Source organism: Miniopterus schreibersii, assembly GCF_964146895.1.
Source record: "Miniopterus schreibersii genome assembly, chromosome: 10".
Classification (NCBI taxonomy): Eukaryota; Metazoa; Chordata; class Mammalia; order Chiroptera; family Miniopteridae; genus Miniopterus; species Miniopterus schreibersii.
In genome coordinates this window covers 68811470-68829398 of record NC_138110.1, presented here as the reverse complement: position 1 = coordinate 68829398, position 17929 = coordinate 68811470, and the positions used below count along the sequence as shown (strand labels likewise).

The 17929-nt window shown below is 44.6% G+C and overlaps 1 long non-coding RNA gene across 2 annotated transcripts in view; it reads left to right on the top strand.

The window, feature by feature from the left end:
• LOC308563265 overlaps positions 1 to 17929 on the top strand; it is a 104709-nt gene that overhangs the window by 48336 nt on the left and 38444 nt on the right. For both annotated transcript variants that reach the window (XR_013999765.1, XR_013999766.1), the window contains exon 2: positions 10364 to 10491. This is a non-coding gene — a long non-coding RNA (uncharacterized lncRNA). The remainder of the gene's footprint in view (positions 1 to 10363; positions 10492 to 17929) is intronic.

Below are 17929 nucleotides of genomic sequence, written 5' to 3'. Positions count from 1 at the left end.
TTTATTGGGATGATCACTTAGTAAGTTATACAATGTCTGATCACTGGGGTGTGCACCTGAAACTAATATAATATTGCATGTCAACCGAAATTGAAAATAAAAAATTATTTAAATAAAGAAAAAAAAGAAAATTTAATCCCTTCCTGGAACGAGGAAGCAGGGAACGTAAATTCATCCCTTTGATGGAAGGGTGACATTGCATATGGTTTCAAATCACTTGGGGAGGCAAGGAGTCTGCTCTGTGTTTGAAAATTTGATTTTGAGGACCAGAGGCATGGGAGCTGTGTCAGAGTCAATATATCTGCCCAGGGACAGGTGACTGCTGAGCTGTTCACTGTCCCCTTCCAACCCCCCTGCTCCACTCACCAAATCACCATGCAGCCAAAGGTGACCTTGTGTACTCCGACTTTTGCTCTCTGCTTCTCTCTCTGGGCTTTTGATACCATGTTGGTGGCAACCAGTGCCACCTGCTTATAGGCACAAGTCATTTGAAGTAATAAAACAAGAGGTGACTCTGGCCAGAGCCAGCTGTTTAATTTTCAAGGGTCACAGTTGTTTTCTTTTTAGTTATTTTTTTAAACAACGTTGTTTCTTCAAAGAGTCCAATGGACTGGAGCAGAAACATGTGTGGACTCTGGAACTACATTGCTCTAATCTTACTCACTGTGTGACCTTGGGGATATTCCTTCACCTCTTCAATGCCTCAGTTTCCTTATCTGTAAAACAGACTTATTTATTCATTCCACACATATGTTCTTCCATATGCTGGAATGGATTGCTGAGGGAAACCAACCAAGTCCTCTGCCCTCATGGTGGAGTCAGATGATAAACAAACCTATTTGTAACATAATTTTAGATTGTGCTAAATGCCATAAAGTCAAATAAAGCAGGGCAGGAGATGTAGAGATGGGGGGAGGGATGACTACATTACAAAGGGCAGAAAAGGAAGATTCTTGGAAGAGAGAAAACACTGAAAACACCGGAATAATGTGAAGGAGGTGAGCTACACAGTATCACAGACAAGAGGATCCCAAGCAGAGAGAGCGTAAATGTAAGTGAAACAATAACTGTGCCCACCTACTGGAGTGCTGTATGAGTTACATGGAATAATGAATATAAGATAAGACCATAGAAACTACCCTGGGAAGGTTAGGTCTGCATGCATCATATAATCTCAGAGATGAAAGAATGATAAAGTTCTTTCCAATCTTACTCTTATAATGCTGGAGTCTCAAAAAAAAAAAAAAAAAAGTCATGGTTCTTCTGCTTAAGTATCTGCCATGATGAGGCTGTCCTACCTCAGGAAGCAGAGCCTTGCCTCCACTGTTGGGGGGCTTTTCGTGTGTGTGAGGAAGTGCCTCTGTCCATTGAACTTACATCCTACTCACAGGAACCACAAAGAACCCACCGGCTGCCTCTTTCACACAACAATGCCTCCAACATTCGAAACAATTTTCATCTCAGCTCCATCAGCTCCTTCAAGCGTCCTTACTTGTGTGGTTTCCAGATTTCTCACACTTTAATTTAATCACTTCAGAAATGCAGCACAATATGCTCAGTCTCTGAATGATGGGGGCCACATTGTGAGCTTAGTGTTTGAGGCTCAAACCTCCCCCACCCAGAAGCTCTTTCCTAAAAACAGAGTCCCTAGGTAAAGAGGAGCATGTCTACTCTTCTCGCTGTGTGCCTGCCCCTTCCTACCCTCTTGCTCAGGTAGAGCGCCAGCCTGTACCAATTTGAATTCACATCTATGGTAATGGATAAGAGAACTAGTTGACTGACCAGTGCTTCCAGTTTCCTGGACAATGGGGTGGAGAAGAGAGAAGAGAGGGCGGGAGATGTTGGGGGTGGCCGTCAGTGGCAGTGGATTCAGGACAGGTGTTACTTCCGTGTTATTAATTTAGCATCAGATCAATGGGACTAGAATAGAGATGTTGAGTCACAGTCCTAGGTTTCAATTCCTGTGAGCCAGTCAGCTGGGTCCTGCCACCCAGCCTCAGCTCAGCTCCTACCCCTGACAGCTGCCTCGTAAAACAGATCATGGCTGCGAAGGTATAGAGGAACACTTTGTGTGGTGTTATTTTCTGCTAGAAAATAATTTCAAGGAGAAACCTGTCTAGTGGTAGATGACATGGGCCATGTTGTCTTTAGAGTTCACCTGCTATAGAGCAGACTCTCCTTGGCATGACTTGTAAAATGATGGTCATGTCTCATCCCTATGGAGCGTCGTAGGCTTGGCTTTGAAGCCACGCATTCGATGGTGTTGTGAAGCTCTGTTTCCTCTTTTTCTGATTAAATTTTTGGACAAATACACATTTTGAGCAGGAGGTAGAAACAGGCCATAACAGTAAATATAGTCATGTTTCAATCTATTTATTCATTTGTTTTGGTCTTTATATGTAAAACAAAAAAAATCATAATTTTTAAATGGAATGTGGGAAGGGAGAGTACAAGAAAGATTGAGTTTCCCACCCACACAGGCCTGTAATCACAACTTCACAGCGACTTATCTGCTCTCCTGGGCTAGTTTGATAAAGCAGCCAGCCCACAGATGTTCACAGGATGCCACTCCATCAGTTTGCTGGGAGCTACCAACTGGCTGAGTAACTGCTGGAGAATCACGAGCCTGCTTCTCATTGGTTGATTTACTTGACTGACAGGCAGGTTGGACAAGGCCAGGAATCTTGGGCGGGCAGGTCTGTTCCAGGACACCAGGCAGTCCGACCTTGAAGCTGTCCAAACTGGGCAGGTCGCCATTTGGGGATCCTGACAGCCACAAGAATTTGCAGACTCATCCTACCTGACTCAAAGCTCTTGCTGTTATGAAAAATGTGTCTGCAAAATTTTACTGCCTTCTGCAGTTTGCAGACATTTATTATTTTTTTTCTTTTTCTAACTCTGTGGAGGTGGGAAATTACTATTCCTTGAGTCCTCTGTATCCAGCCAAAGCTTAGTCATTCCTCAGAGGCAAACTCCTGCCTGGATATTTTCTTGACCACTGAAGTGCGTAATAATCACTCACTCTCCTAAACTCCCACAACTTCAGTTGTCTGGATCAGTGGGTCTCAAACATCACCGTGCTTGGCACCCCCTGGAGATTCAGTTAAAATGCAGGTTCTGGTTCAGGAGGTCTGGGGTGGGTCCTGAGACTGCAGCTCTCACAAGTTTTCAGGGGATCCACCTTCTGGAGCAAGAGTCCATTTCTTTGACCATAAAAGTGGGCTGTCTGTGACCTTGCACGTTTCTCCAGATGTATCTGAGGCTTCTTGAGAGCCTATGCTCTCTGCCTTTTTACCCCTCCCCCAGCACCTCGCACAGTTCTAGGTAAGCAGGCCCTGCTGATAAACATTCGTAGACAAAAGAAGCTCCTATATGGTAGAAACTCTGTCGATTCCTCCATTAACACAATGACTCACACACGACATACGTTGATTAATTATTAATTGAATGAATGGATGACCTGCCAGTATCTAGGAGGCCGCTGAGAGAATAACAAAGAAGAGAAGCCTAAATTTAAAAGGGATCTTAAAGCTCTGTTTGCCTGAATCAAAAACGTGGGGAAAATATGGATGCAAATTCAGGGAGATGGTGCCTGGAGTTAACTGATTTACACGCTAGTCATGTGGCATCTAACATATGCATTGCTAAATCATTTCTCTTATGAAGATTTTTAAAAGCATTTCCGCTGTCACAGTGGGGTTTTGCGTGGATTCGCCGCTCTGCCCTGCCGTGGGTACTGTGTAGAGGTGCACAGCAGGGATGGGAAAGCATAGCATTTACTCCCCACAGCTCAGTGGGAAGTCCTGGGCTGCCTGAGAAGCAGCTCATCCTCCAACAGTGGTTTTTGACTAATTCTTCTCAGTGACCTCTGCCTCCTTTCCTACTTCTGCCCCCCCCCCCCCCCCCCCCCCCCCCCGACACACAGACCAGTTTTCGACGTTGGCCTGGAAACCTGGCCCTCTTTCTTACATAGCTTCATCTGCTGGGAAGTTCGATCAGTGTCCTTGCTGCACAACTGGACCCTGATGAAATAAACAGGCTGTAGCCATTCATAGAGAGGGGAAGGAAAGCCATTGACAGCAGAAGGGTGAGATTTATGGAAGTAGGTTGGGCAGCCGAGAGAGCCAGGGAGGCTGAAGATCATGAAAGTAAGATGACTGATTTCATACTCAGTTGGGACAACTCAGGACACACGGTGATTTTACAGCCCCACAAGCTTCCTCAGCTGCCTAAGTAGCTCTCTCATCTGCCTGTGGCACCCCATTTCCCTTTGCCTGTTCCAGAACCCCTGCCATGAGATCTATCCCTTTGGTTTAGGAAACAAACCCGCTTTAGAAGGCCCCTGTTGGCTGTATCTTTGACATTCGGCAACTGTTGCAGTGAAGAGGGGGAGGTTGTAGGTGTCCTTGGAGTCTTCCTATGTCAGCACCCAGGCAAGCAGATCCTGGGTATTTTTCAGCCTCCCTCCAACGGTAGGCACAGGGTCTAGGAAAATTTCACTCATCTGAACCCTGAGCCTTGCTGAGCCAGAATCATCCTGGCTATGGGACTGTCACAGGCTCAAGGTCAAGGGGAAGCATCCAGATGTCTCCAGGCCAGGGGGAGCAAGCCTGCAACCTGGAGCTACTTCCTAGATGGGCAGCAAGGGATGGCGAAACCCTAGGGTCCTCAGGCCCTGCAGGTGGATACGGGCATGCCCTGAGCTGCACCTGCCTTGGTCACTGCACCCAGCTTCCCAGCCAGCTCTGCAGCCTGGCCGGCTTTGTTTGCAGCAGAGCTGTGTTCCCTCTGGCGCAGGTGGTGTTGATGCTCTGCAGGGCCCAGCAAAGGTGCGCAGGGCAGCCTCTAGCCTCCCTGCAGCGAGGGCCCGGGCCAGCTCCGGGCTGGCTGCCAGCAGCTTCCTGCAGACTGCGTCACAGCACAGGCCTCTGGCTGGCAGGCAAGGGAGGCGTAAGACAGCAAAGCAGGGACTTGAAATGTGTCTCTGGCACTACTTCATCCCTCTTTCCCTGCCTCCCTGCTGCTTGATGCCGTTTCTCACTCCTTTTTCTTTCCTCCACCTTGTCCCCCCTTTTCCATGCTGCTGCATTTATGCCTCTGGTGGGTCCTCAGGCCAACGTCCAAACAAAGTGACCCAAACCACAGTGCATCCCTTCAGGACAGTGCTTTCTAGGGAGAAGCAAGCTGGTTGACCTGATGACATGTTAGGCATGTCACTGAGTATTGGAGTGAAATAGCGAAAAATCAGCAGTCTCCATCTAGAGATCTCTCCCTGGCCCGTGACCAGCAGGTGCCCTTGGCATGTCAAGTTCACCTTTCTGTGTTTTGATTCCCTGTCTGTTAAAGAAAACAATTCCCCCTCCCTTCCCTGTTTTATAAGGTCTTGTGAGTATCACGTGGGGTAAGAGACAGCTTCATCAACTTTAATGTGCATGGGAATTACCTGGGATCTTGTCAAAATGCAGGTCTTGGTTCCACAGGTCCGGGTGGGGCCTGATAATCTGCATTTCTAGCAGACGCCTGGTTAATGGATGCTGTTGGTCATGGGGGGGCACCCGGAGTAGTGAGGGGCTGGTAAATCAGAGGACAATCTGAACATGACAGGAATCAGGAAACTGGGGCATTTTAATTATATTATGTGTTTGCCTTTCTAAAAAACACAATTGCATCTTAAAAGGAGTCTTTACATTTTAGTCCACGTGAATGTCATCATTTTAGGCATCTCAGACAGCTACTGGAGAGAAGACGCGAGGCCAGGAGGGGGGAGCACCATTCCTGTTGTCGCGGAAGCTGCCTTCTCCCGAGTCCTTTCCTCTCCCTCCCCGCAGAGCCGACCCAGAGGTGGATCCTTCCTGAAACCTGTGGTCAGCAGGTGGCCAGGGGTGTGGGCTCAGAGGATGGACAGAGAGAGGGGTTGGTTGAAAGTCACTGTCTCCCCAGGAGAAAGACAGTATGTGCACCAAAGGGCATGTGCGAGAATGTTCGAGCAGCCCTGTTTATAAAGCCAAAGCGAAAGAGCCCCGATGTCTGACTGCAGCAGAACAGAATCAATAGACTGTGGTTTATCGTACGATGGGAACACTGTGGAAAAATAAAAGGAACAAAGCACTATAACATGCTCCCTCCTCGAAGAATTTTACAGGCAGAATGATGCGCGGGAAAAGCCAGACATGAGAGCATATGCTGTAGGATTCCATTTATGTGAAGTTCAGAAACAGGCGAAACCAGGCAACAAGGCGCCTTCTGCGGGAAGGTGGTTGGCTGGGGATGGGCAGAGGGAGCCTTGTGGGTGCAGGGAAGCTTTTTCATGTTGCTCTAGGTGCTTATGTCCCCAATCCACCGAGCCGATTCTTAAGATTCGGACAACTTACTGCATGTTTGTTATAACCCAATAAAAAAAAAAATGTTAAAAGTACAAAAAGAGAAAGCCTAGTTCTAATTTTACTCCTGAATTTTACTTTTCTGGGCCCTGCTCTCTTTTCTTTCTCTATCCCATATCTTTCATAAAATGGAAGCCCCTGTTGGTTTTATCAGTCAACTTCCCAGAATTGTTCCCCGCTGGCTTCCCAGGTATTTTGTTAGATCAGGGAACAGAAATAGCAGCTGCCTTCGCATCACTTCCCTGTGTCTGCCACTTACAGGGCCCCCTCTGAGCTCAGTGCCTGCCCCTCTCTGCCTCAGGAGCTGTCCTCGGGCCACCAGAACCCCTGCTCTCTCCATGGCTCTGAGCTGCAGAGCTGTTTGTAGTTTGTAGTTTAATGCTTCTGTCCCATATCTGGGGGTCTCCAAGAAGGATCTGAAAGTTGTGGGGAATCACTTGTCACAATAATGCTGCCTAAGGAATGACCCCAAAGCTCAGTGTCTTCAAACGATAACCATTATTAGTTCTCAAGGTTATGTGTTAGCTGGGTGGTCCTTCTGCTCTGGTCCAGGCGCTGCTTATCTCAGCTGGACCTCCTTGCGAGTTGGTGGTCAGCTGGAGGGTGTCTGCTCAAGGATGGCCTCACTCATGGTAGGTGGCCAGCTGCCTGTTTTCTGAAGGGATGTCATGATTGAGTCATGTGTCTCTCATCATGTCTCCAGCAGCCTGCTCCAGGCATTGTCACATGGTGGTAGCTAAAGCTACTCAAGGGCTCTGGAGGTCAGGCTTGGAACTGGCAAATCATTCCTTCTGTTCTATTCTATCGGTCAAAAGAAGCCAGAGACAAGCCCATGTATGGAGGCTGGGACACACTCTACCTCTGGATTGGAGGAACTGCAACATCATTCTGCAGTGAGTGTGCACACAGGGAGGGGTAGAAAGCCAGGGCCATTTTTTTGGTAATAAATGTACATGTAGCTGGGGCATTAAGACAGGAGCACTGAGAACTGTGTCTTCTCCATTCTGCAGAGCATCTGTGAGGTGGCAGCTGTCATCCAGGCTCCCTAGGCTTCAGCCTTCACCCTGACTCCACAGAACCAATCAAACCTGTTCTCCAGCCCTCTTTATACTTCAGCCCTTCGGGGCTCAGCAGGCTGCTTTAGTTCTGACTAATCAAACAAATGTGTGGCAATGCGGGTGAGCATGTGAAAGGAGCCATCTTAAATGCTTCTGCTCATAGGGAGATGTTTTGGGTCAAATTTTTTAGAAGCGCCTGAAATGAGGGTTCTTGTCAAGTGATTTGTGGGGGGAAGGAAGCTTCTCAGGAAAAGGGGAGGGAGGTAAGTAGGCATAGATGTGGTCTCCCCTGGAGCTTTTTTTGCCTCCATCTCAGTCCATTATTGGCCCTGGAGCCCCTGGGTGAGGATGGCACACATCTCCACTGCTACGGCTCCCATCAGTCTTGTGCAGTTTCCTAGAGGACCACGTAGCTGTGAGCTCTTAACAGGCAACACTCGGAGCAGCTGAGAAATGGGAACGCTGTCCAGAAAAGGGGGTCTGGGCTGGACCCGACAGCATTTCCTGCAGAGGGGCACTATTTAGAAAGCCAATTCTGGGCTCAGAACTAGAGAACATTTAGAGGAGGTCTGATAACTGTATTTAAAAGATTGATGAGTTGTGATGTCATGTGGAGGAACCCATTCTGTAGACTGATTGAGGATCCATAATTAGACCTTCCATAGAAGCAGATTTGGGCTTAAAATGAAGGGAAAACGTCGCATAATTAGAGCAATCTGAAAATAAAAAAGACTGCCTTGGGAGTGGTGAATTTCTAAAAAAATAGTCGAGGCTCCATTGGCAGGAAGATAGCTTAGGACATTAGTTGGGTTCCTGAAAGAGAGAGAGAGATGATGGCTGGGACCCTACAACTCGAGTCCTTGATGTTCTGGCCAGAGATTCAAGAGGGAGATGTGCAAAGGGGACATTCACTCAGGGCAAATACACTTCCGTTAATACAGGGCTTTGGCCTCAACCCCCCTTTCTTTACCCCCAACTCTGGCTGGCTGGGCCACGTGCCAGCTGAGAGGTAGATAGACAGGACCTTCTGACAGTCAGAGTGAGCCCTGGTACACATGTGGCACCAGATACAAAGGACAGGAGAAAGGTGGACCTTAAAAGAAAAGCCAAGATAGGCCATCAGAAGCGTCCCTGTGTACATCCCTCCCAAAACAATGTCAATCTTAAAAATAAAACAGCTAGTGATTTTACCAGCAACATGGATTTATTCAGGGATAGCATAGAAATGCAACATAGACTAGCCAGCTATGGCAAAGCCATAGGCAAGCCCAGAGAACAAAGGAGGGGACTTGCTTTTATTAGGTTTTGGGAGGGTGTTGGGGAGGGTTGTTTTGAGCAAAAGCTCACTGGACAAGAGCAAGGGGTCAAGGTCGTGGTGGTTTCTCAGTGGCGGCAAGTGGCAGTTAGTGGGTTTTTGCTGGAGCAGAGAGGGCTCTTCCTGCCTCTTCTTAAAAGCAGGAGATGACATTCCCATGTGGCGACAGTAATGTCCTCCCTGTCAAAATAATTCTTATCTTTTTCTCCTTCTGCTGGTTATGCTGGCTGTGCCGAGTGGTGCCTGTGTGAGATGTTCCTGGTCCAGGGCTTTCTGACTCCATTTTCAATGAGGTTTCCTTTATTTATTTTCGCAGCACAAGGTCCAGTACTGGCTCTGAGCCTGACTGGAGATACTGCCCTCAACTAGTTGGGTTTTTTACCTGGTGCTGAGAGCAGTGGAGTTTTTCATGCCTCCAGCCTGGCTGCACAATGAAATCATTTGGGGACCTTTCAAAATATCACACTGTCCAGCTGCGCCCCAGACCAACAGAATCAGAACTTCTGGAGGCAAGAGACAAGTATCAGTAATTTTAACCCCCCACTCCCACCCCAGGTGGTTTCATTGTTCTAGGGGCGGCAGTTCTCAGACTTCAGTTTACATCAGAATCACCTGGAGGGTTTATAAAACACAGATTACTGGTCTCCACCCTCAGAGTGTCAGATTCAGTAGCTCTGGGATGGGCCCGAGATTCTGCATTGCTAACAATGTGGATGCTGCTGGTGCGGAGACCACACTTTGAGTAATAAATGTCTAGTTTTAGCTTTCACTGTCCCCCATCCCATCCCACCTGCCCCGACTGGTGTTTTGCTTTCAACTAGCTAGGTACTGGGGGTTGAGGGAGGTGGAGATGAACATTAGTCCACCAGGATGCTTGATAGGCCGTGGTGAGCACCAAGTGACTTTGTATGAGACAAGAAAAAAAGCTGGCTAGGAGGGGCCTATTGTAAGGGGCGGGCGGGATACTTTCTCAAATTTAAACCTTTGCCTCCAAGAAGAGAAACATAGCTGATGAAAGTTGTATATATTTCAAAGTAAGTGGATTCAGGAGTACTTCTCAAGGCTAGAGATATTATTGTTTGGCTTGTTTGCAAAGTAAAAATCTTTCTGGTCAGGAAGTAACACTATGACATGAAATAAATTGCATAACTAAGTGAAATAAAGTCAGTCTGGAAGAGATAACAGAAGCCATCTTACTCAAATACAATAGTCCAGCATCACAGGCAAATATTTCAGTTGGTGCTAACCATTCAACTTTTCAGCTTTCATCACTGAAAATCATCCAGTGACGAGGAGACGATAAAGGAAGGCTCGCATACAATCGAAAATGTTGCATTTCCTGATTTAAGAGGAGCCATTTCCAAAGTAAAATCAGCATTTTATAAACATTTTGCCAGAACTAGAACTTATTCAATAAAGTTATTAACCACTCTTTTAAAACTGTAATTTTTTGTCTTCTCTTCCAGCCCAGATGATTCAGTGTCTACAATTAATATTATTTTGACCCAAATCCTTAATTCCTTCATTACCAACCTAACTTAGCAGCGCTGTTAACTTTTTAGCCATATTCTTACTCCACTTTTACTAACTAAACCTCGATTTTTTTTCAGAGCAGCAGAGTGCCCAGGAGAAACGCTCACCACATCACCCATCTTTGCATCTGGACAGCCGCCAGTCCTGGCCAGTGAAATGTGAGGCTCCCAGGAAACCTTTCAGCAGTGGAGGGCCCCGCTGGCAGGTACATTTTACCCTTGCCTTTCAGCATCCTTCTCATCTCATCCTTCCCAATACAGATGAGAGGCCATTCTGTGGCCTTGAAGGGTTGTGCCTGAGGACAAAAGCCACTTGCCAAGGCTGGCAGAGGGAAAAGGTAGAAGGGGCCTGGGATAATGATGACATCATGGTTTTGTAGCATCAGCTCAGGGTTGCTGACCCCCAGACTTCTTGTGACAAAATATACATATATATATATTTAGATAGACCACCGTGGTCCACTTTTTGTTTTTTGCAGCTCCAAACAATCCCAACTGGTATGCCCACTTACTTTCTTAAAGGAGCCCTTTACAGGTAATAGTAGAGCAGTGACTCTCAGACTTTAGCATGCTTCAGAATCATCTGAAGGGCTTATTGAAAAACAAATGTCTGAGTCTCAACCCCGATATTCTGATTCAGTACATCTGGGGAGAGACCTGAGAATTTATATTTTTAACAAGTTCCCAGGGGATGCTGATGCTGCTGGTCTGGGAGCCACACTTTAGAAGCCTGTTGAGGGAGATGGTAGAAGGAAGGAAAACCGGTCTGTGATGGTTTCAGTGAGGCCCTGCCTCAAGTAAGAGCTTAGAGTGGGTGATGTTCCTGTGCCTGTTTCTTGAATCCCCCAGTCCTGTGACTCTGTACACTGGCCAAGGACCTGGCTAGCATCCATATTCAGCTGTTCGGTGCCAGCAGTCAAAATGGTTGGGTAAATATTTTCAAGACATTCTAGGTATTCAACAGGGAGTAGAAAAAAATCTGTTGTTAGGTCAAACAGCTTCATGACATCTTATCTTCCCCTGAAACTACCAAGCTATTTTTTTTTTTTAAATCTAGTTCATGTATGTAGTGAGTTTCAGGTACCAACAATTTCCTGCTATATCTGTCTGCTGGGACCGCTCTTTCCCAATGCTTACTGGAGGAAACAACTTTTCTCTAATATCATTGAGTTTAGAAGAAGCTCAAGGTGACATTGTCTTACCATTCTTCTTTTGAAGACTCTCACATTGTCTACTAATAATTGCTAACTTTTTAAAAGGAGTCAGGGGAGATTAATTTTCTGCAGAAACTGATTTATGGCCATCACCTCTGAGAAGATAGCCTGAGTCACTCTGAGAAGGTGGCCTGAGTCACTCTCCTTGACTCATGCTCACTACAGAATATTCAGTGATAAAAATCTTCTCTTTAAACACAGAAAATTTATGAGCAAACTTCAAGGTCCTCCCCCTAACTCAGCAATTAATCTTGAGGTTAGATAGGAAAAGCAAAACGAGTCTATTTGCAGAACAGTAAAAGGGATGCCCCAAATTTGGGTTTTTGGGCCCTCTCCCCTGGTTGTCACTATTGAGCCTTTGCCCTTCATGTTGCCTGGGATTCAACAATTAGGAATGAGGCTGACTCTGTTCCAATGATAAGGCATAAGTAGTTTAAAATTTACGGTGATTTTGAGACTCCACAGACCATGCCTAAAGCAGTATCACAAATATTTAGGCCTAGTTTCTCTGCTAAGGTTTTTATAATTTTAGCTCTTACCTCTAGATCTTGGGTCCATTTTTACTTCATTTTTCCATATGATGTGACATACAGGTTCCACTTCCTTCTTTTGCATGGGTATGTCCAACTGTCTTAGCACCATTTGTTTAAAACACTATCCTTTCCCCCATTCTCAGTTACTTGCATAGTCATGAGAACTTTACCATAAACTTGTCAATTTTTGCAAAAACATAGCTGGGACTTTGATTTGGCTTGTTTTTAGTCTGTCGATCAAATTGAGCATTGCTATCTTAACAATATTAAGTCTTCCAATCCATAAATATGAGATTTCTTTCTACTTATTTAAGTAGTCTTTAAATTCTTTCAATAATATTTTATTTTTTTCCGTGTTCAAGTCTTATAATTTTTCACTTAAATTTTTTCCTACAGATTTTATTTTTTGGATGCTATTATAAATAGAATTATCTGCTTAATTTTGTTTTTAGCCTGTTAATTGCTAGTGTATAGAAATACAATAGATTTTAAAATATATTGTTGATCTTCTACCTTACAACCTTTTAGTTCTGATAGTTCTTCTGTGGATTCATTAGGATTTTCTATATATAATAGCATGTCACCTGCAAATAGAGATAGTCATTTCTTTTCTTTTCAATCTGAATATCATTTGTTTGTTTGTTGTTTTTTGTTTGTTTGTTTGTTTTTGCCCAATCACTCTCCAGTATAATGTTGAATAGAAGTAGTGAGAGTAGACCTCTCCGTCATGTTCCTGGTCTTGAGGGGAGCTTTTTGATCTTTTGTTAGTATAAAGGTAGCTGCGTGCGTAGTATAGATGGTCTTTATCAGATTGAGGAAGTGTTCTTCTTTCCCAGATTGTTGAATATTTTTATCATAAAAGGGTGTAGACCACAGGGACACCTTCTCTATAGACAGAGGGTCCTCTATGGGGGAAGACTGAAGGGGGCTCTGGCCTCACAGATGTGGAAACTGGCAGATAGAAGAGAATGGTCTCTGGAGTTTGCAGGGCCATCTGATTAGGAATTTGTCTGATCATGTGGGTTGATCAGCATATGTAGTAGGTGATAGGATATTGAAATATATTCTTTCCCAGCTTCAAACCTATAGACTAGGTGAGGACCTTCATTTTTATTTTTAAAAGATAAAATCTTGGTTATCAGTATTTCTCAATGACACCTATAATAATTTTACCCAGTCTGTTTAATTTGGGATCTCTCCTAGTTTTGTGGTTTTGATTTTTTTTTTTTTTTAATTTTTATTAAAAGCAAAGCAAGACAGGATTTAAAAATTCCTAGGCTGTTTTCCTTGACCACATCTGAAGACATCCTAGTCTGGTTTCTAAGTTCATAATGGTTTCAATCAAGGTCTCATTCTCCTTAAATTGTCATGAGTTTATTGAAGAGGGTCATAATTCCCTCCACATGTCTTCCAGGAGCTACACAAATCAGAATAATGAACTACAGTGTGACCAAATACCAAGGGAATTCCCAATGAATTCTGTGCTACATACAGCTCCAGGGACTGTTTTTTGGAGCTGAGGGTGGGCAGGAAGAACCTCCATAGTCACGGAGATTGAATCTTCCTCGCCCCAGTGAAATGAAGTCCTGAAGTCAGTTACAATTTGATTTTTTTTCTATTGAAGAGTAAAGCATTGTGCCATATTTTTAAGCATGAGAATTTTTTTATAGCAGAAGGAAGCTGACAGCTTAAGTTAAAAACCTTCTCTTTTCTGTCTGCATATTCTCACCTCTGGAAAAGATGTCAGAACCAAGAAGACAAGTAAGGCAGGTTATTTGTGGCTGAAATAAGGGCAGATGAGGGAGGCAAATCCACAGTGATGGAAACTCTCCCACCTACATTCACAGGGGCCTTCTGGGTTGCATGCTTTAAGAAGAGAGGCACTGTGATGAGTCAAAAGGCACTCTACCTTGTCAGAGGTAGTGCAGGATATGGCTCAGAAAATAAGCTTGGTTCAACCTCAGCTTCACCACTTACTAGCAGTGTTGTTTCTTACTCTCTCTGTACTTCAATTCTATCATTTGTGTATTGGAGTAATAATAGAGTAATCTATAATGTTATTGAGACGATTAAACATAGTCCTATCATTTAGAACCTTGTCTTGCCCAGGCTTAGGGCTCAGTGGATGTTAGCATCTTCATCACCACGTGGGACTGTGTCAGGTGGCCGGGGTATTAATTTGACTTTACGCCTTTCCTTTTGCAAAACAAAAAGGAACTACATCAGTTAGACTAGGACCAGCTATTTCTAAGCACATTTCTGGCAGCAGAATTGATTTTTCAAATGTAAAATTAAAAAGAAGCTAAGCATATATATACTCATTGATGTTATTTTGATTCTAAATGCTCTTGGCTCCTCTGTATGACTCTCTTGGACCCACCCTAATTCCTTTAGTCCCAGATAAGATGGGCTAGAGATCCCCCCCCCCCCATCTACATTAAAGTGTTAATTCCATACAATAGGAAGCACATAGGATTTTGCATCAGACTTGAGTTTTAGATTAAGGAAACAAGGGGATGTGGTGGTACAGATTTTGCCAAGAGATTGCTAGAGGTAACAGCAAGCAATTGCATCAAACGCTGGGCTGGATGGACGGCTCTCAAAGGCAGTGGCACAGCTTCAAAGCTCATAACTGCCTCAGCTTCCTGACGCTCACCTCGTGCCAAGGATCTGGAAGATGTGGCGGATATACAGGCAGACTTGGTAAAGGGGGATTGAAACACACAACTCCAGATGAGCCTTCAGGGCCAGCAATGCCCCAGGCTTGTGGGCACGTTCCCAGCTGCTTCCTGTGTGGTGGTTTTATCCCCAACTAATACACCAGCTGGCGGGTGTTTTATTTCCTTGTTGACTTTTTTGCTGTCACCTGGGGAGTCTTAGTAACTGTAAACAAAGATTTAGAACACTAATAAAGTGTCGGGCGCCAACGTGGTTGACTCTGTGCAGGTACTAAAGTCAAGTAACCTGTGGATGAGCAGCTGTCATGGGGGGACCCTAGCCACACGGGCTGGTGGGGAGCAGGAGGAGGCCAGGAGTAGGAAAGTGGGGTGTGAGAGAAAAGGGTCAGGTTGCTGAAGCCCCCAGGTTCAGAGCCTAAGATTTAGGTACTTGTACTAGATTCTCTTGGATGGGCAGTGGTCTCCAGCCCCCATCTGCTCTGTTGACTGCTAGGGACTTACAAAGGCCCCCTCCCCAAGAACTGTCCTCAACTGATGCCTAGGAGGTTACACCCCTTTACCACCCCCTAGGAGAAGCTTATAGCAATGACTGACTGATACAGGGATACAAAGGGCCAGCCCCCTTGCCTTAAGGAGGGGACGACTGTGTCAACATTGTGATTTCTGCTGCAGGGCCTTTCATGAATCAGCCAGGTTTTCTTGGCTTCTTCCCATATCCTGTCTGCTTCTCTGCCTTAGATGCTTCTCCTGAGAGTCCTCCCTCAATGCACCATGGTCACCTGACTTTCCCTGTCTTGGACTCTCCTTCTGGGGAATCTGACTTAAGATGACACTGAGGGTTTTCGGCCCCTACTATTGCAGCAAAATCTGGCAGGATGTGGGCAGAGCTTTGAAGCAGGAAGTCCCTAGAGATATGTGTTTAGGGCAAATTCTCCAGTATGTGTATATGTGGGGAAATGGGGGTAGAGATTAAAGACATATGCTGAGGAGCGGGTGACAGCTCCCAGGGAAAATGAGTGAATAGAGGATGGATGTCAGGGTTTTAACCAGGAGAGTACAAATAGAGCACTCAGCAAGGTAACCAAAGACAAACCCACTCCAGAGCCTGGGTCAACAAAACCAAGGAGGAAAATGCTATGACTTGTAGGATACATGGATGTTCAGGGCTCACATCTGGCTCACCAAATCCTTGGTCTGTGGGTGCAAGACCTAAGTACTTATCGGACATGTGAATCTGGGCAAGTTAATTTTCTTTTCTAAACCTCAATTTCTTCATCTGTAAAGTGGTATATAACATGCATTCAAGAAATAGTAACTATTTTATTTAATTATTCTAAGCCACGGCGAGTAGTGGAATTTTTGCCTGCTATGTCGTAGACCTGGATTTCTACATAGGGCCCATCTGTAGATCCAGACTTGGAAAGCAAAGAAATGCAAAGCTGTGGAATACAAAGTAGGGGCTGAAATAATGGCCATGAAAGGCCATGATGATGCTTGTATGGCAGCCCATGGTTCTGCATGTGAAGGCCCAGGGCCCAGAGTTGCCATTTCTGCATCTTCAGAGCTAGTCTTAAGAGTGTGAGGAAGAGGGAGGGATGAAGGAGAGGGAGAGAATGAATGAGAGGCAGGGATAGCTGTATGCCAGGAATCCTCCAGATTTGATCACCATTCAAACAGAATTGGACCCAAGAGGGACTGTTGGGGACAGCAGGTTGGCCAGTTATTGACTCCCAAGTCTGAAATAGCAAGAGTTTTTCTTTAGCTTGGCAGACGCTACATTCACACTGCCAGGTTCCCAGTGCTTAGATCCAGCTGGAAATTCCCAAAGACAAGGGCATCGGGAACTCTCAGCCACTCAAATGCTCTTTCCCTAGGACCATTCTCTACTCCCGCTCTCCTTCTAGTACAGAGTGATATGGTCCTTATTTTAGGAGTGGTTTCCAAGAAGCAGACCTTGAGATGACAATTCACATGCAACATCAATTTATTAAGGAGATTCTCTTGGGAAAAAAATGGGTGCAAAAAGCAGGTCAGAGAAGGGAAGAACCAAGCTGAGTTCCAGTCTTAGCCTCATCTGCCAGGGGAGGTTGGGAATGTAAACGATACCTCAGATTTTGGCTTAAATCCAAGGCAAAGGACCTGGTCTTTCATTTTCATGCCCCAGTCAATCACTGGATAAGGGCTACTGTTAAGGACGTAAAATCCCAAGAGCTTCTGTCTCTCAGTCACCACCCCATTGGCCCAAGCGTGGTTCTCCATAGAGAATCACAAAAATGGACACTTAGAAGCAAAACACTTAAAAGTCAAGGAAAGGCATACTTAAAAGGTCAAAGGGAGCCAAGGGAATCTGAGTGGAACACTACTGGATGGGCTACCACACTTAAGATTATTTTAAAGGACTGAAAAGGCCAGTCATTTCTGCAAATATGCAGCTTATCCTATATGCGTTAGTGTTATAAAATGAGAAGGCAAAGGATTTAGCATTAGAAGATGTATTAGCCCTGGCTCTGACTCAGATAAACTTTGTGACCTTGGGTGAGTCACTCAGCTTCCCTAGATCTCAGTTTCTACAGCAATAAAACAGATTTATTATTTTTGAGCTTCTTAATATAATTTGATATGTTTTTGCTGGCTCTACAGGATATATGTGTTTTAAAGCCTTGAATAGAAAGGCAGGTTTTCCTACTTTGTCTTGTAATTTTGTCATTTTTTTTCTCTTTATATTTCAAGCCCTGATGTTCGCTGTTCAAATATAGAACTGTTCCTTTTACCACTATGTAATGTCTCTTTTTATGCCTTTGGGCCTGAATTCAGTTTTTTTCTGACATTAGTATTGCTATGTCAGCTTTCCTTTAGTAACTGCCTTATTTGTTTTTTTTTCCCCCAATCCTTTAATTTCAACCTTTCCGGTTGATTATGTTTTATATATGTCTATTATAAACTCCTATGGTTGGATTTTTAAAAACCTGGTCTGATCATCTTTTTCTTATACACAACCTGAATTCCTTTACATTTATTTTGATTACTGACTGCTCTGTTAAGACTTAGGTGTATAATCTTATTTTATATTTTTCACTTATCATTTTAATTTGCTTATCATGCTCTTCATTTGCTTCTTTTTCCATTTTTCCTACTTTCTGTTTGATAGTTTCAAGATTTTAACATATTTACATAAGTGTAAAAACATTTAACAAAGTTTAAGTTATCCAGTATCTCTAC